The sequence below is a fragment of the Lynx canadensis genome, chromosome C1 (assembly GCF_007474595.2).
Source record: "Lynx canadensis isolate LIC74 chromosome C1, mLynCan4.pri.v2, whole genome shotgun sequence".
In the NCBI taxonomy this organism is placed as follows: Eukaryota; Metazoa; Chordata; class Mammalia; order Carnivora; family Felidae; genus Lynx; species Lynx canadensis.
This window is the reverse complement of record NC_044310.1, coordinates 86,989,607-86,991,832: the sequence shown is the minus strand read 5'-3', so window position 1 is coordinate 86,991,832 and position 2,226 is coordinate 86,989,607. Positions and strand designations below refer to the sequence as shown.

Below are 2,226 nucleotides of genomic sequence, written 5' to 3'. Positions count from 1 at the left end.
AGAAACTAGATTTTAAACCAAACACTGTAACAAGAGATGAAGAAGGACATTATATCACAATAAAGGGTCTATCCAACATGAAGATCTAACAATTGCAAAGATTTATGCCCCCATATTGAAAGCAGCCAAATATATAAATCAATTAATAATGAACTAAAAAAAAACCTCACTGATAATAATACAGTAATAGTAGGGGAGTTTAACACCCCACTTACAGCAAAGGACAGATCATCTAAGCTGAAGATCAACAAAGAAATCATTACTTTGAGTGATACACTGGACCACATGGACTTACAGATATATTCAGAGCATCTCATCCTAAAGCAGCAAAGTATATATTCTTTTTGAGTGCACATGGAACATTCTCCAGAACAGATCACATACTGGGTCACAAATCAGGCCTCAACCAGCACAAAAAGTTTGAGATCATACCATGCACATTTTAAGACCATAATGTTATGAACCTTGAAGTCAACCACAAGAAAAAATTTGGAAAGACCACAAATACATGGAGATTAAAAAACATCCTATAAGGAATGAATGGGTGAACCAGGAAATTAAAAAAGAAAGGAAACAAAAAACATGGAAGCAACAGAAAAGCAAACAAAGAAACATAACAGTCCAAAACCTTTGGGATACAGCGAAAGCTGACCAAAGATGGAAGCTTATAGCAATACTACATCAAGAAGCAAGGTATGTCTCAAGTATACAAGTCTCAAATACTAACACCTAAAGGAGTTAGAAAAGGAACAGCAAATAAAGCAGTAGTAAGAGAAATAATAAAAATTAGAACAGAAATAAATGATATAGAAACAAACAAACGAAAAACTGGACATATCAATGAAAGTAGGAATTGGTTCTTTGAAAGAATTAATAAAATTGAGGGGCAAATGGGTGGCTCAGTTAGGTGTGCAACTCTTGGTTTTGGTTCAGGCCATGATCTCATGGCTTTGTGGGTTTGAGCCCCACATTGGGCTCTGTGCTGGCAGTGCAGAGCCTACTTGGGATTCTCTTTCTCCCTCTCTCTCTCTGCCCCTGCTCCACTAGTGTTACCTGTCTCTCTCAAAATAAATAAACTTAAAAGAAAGAATTAACAAAATTGATAAATCTCTAGCCAGACTTATGAAAGAGAAAAGAGAAAAGACCCAAATGAATAAAAACATGAATGAAAGAGGAAAGATCACAACACCACAAAAATACAATTATAAGAGAATAATAGGAAAAGCTATATGCTAACAAATTGGGCAATGTAGAAGAAATGGATAAATAAGCTATCAAAACTAAAGCAGGAAGAAAGAAAAAACTTGAACAGACCCATAAACAGCAAAGATACTGAATCAGTAATCGAAAATCTCCCAAGAAACAAAATCAGGGCCCGGTGGCTTCCCAGGGGAATTCTACCAGACATTTCAAGAAGAGTTAATGCCTATTCTTCTCAAACTGTTCCAAAAAATAGAAATGGAAGGAAAACTTCCAAACTCATTCTACAAGGCCAGAATTACCTCAATTCCAAAACCAGATAAAGACCCCATTAAAAAGGAGAATTATAGGCCAACATCCCTGATGAACATGGATGCAACAATTCTCAACAAGATACCAGCAAATTGAATCCAACAGTACATTAAAAAAAATTATTCACCGTGATCAAGTGGGATTTATTCCTGGGCTGTAGGGCTGGTTTAAATTCCACAAGTCAATTGACACGATACATATATCAATTTAATAAAAGAAAGGATAAGAATATGATTTTCTCAGTAGATGCAGAAAAAGCATTTGACAAAATACAGCATCCATTTTCAATAAAAACTCTCAACAAAGTAGTGATAGAGGCAACATATCTCAAAGATCCACAGTTAATATCATCCTCAGTGGAGAAAACTGAGAGTCTTTCCCCAACAGTCAGGAACAAACTGGGATGTCCACTCTCACCACTACTATTTAATATAATACTGAAAGTTTTAACCTCAGCAATCAGACAACAAAAAGAAATAAAAGGCATCCAAATCAGCAAGGAAGAAGTCAAAAATTCACTATTTGCAGAAAATATACTTTATGCAGAAAACCTCAACGATTCCACCAAAAATTACTAGAACTGATACATGAATTCAGCAAAGTGGCAGGTTATAAAAAATACAGAATTCTGTCACATTTCTATACACCAATAATGAAGCAGAATGAGAAATCAAGGAATTGATCCCATTTACAATTGCACCAAAAAACATACGA

The 2,226-nt window shown here is 35.1% G+C and overlaps 1 long non-coding RNA gene across 1 annotated transcript in view; it reads right to left on the bottom strand.

Moving 5' to 3' along the window:
• The window catches only part of LOC115522431, a 12,364-nt gene extending 12,078 nt beyond the window's left edge, over positions 1-286 (bottom strand). The window contains exon 1 of the long non-coding RNA XR_003971379.1: positions 276-286. This is a non-coding gene — a long non-coding RNA (uncharacterized LOC115522431). The remainder of the gene's footprint in view (positions 1-275) is intronic.
• Between the last annotated feature and the right edge of the window lie 1,940 nt (positions 287-2,226).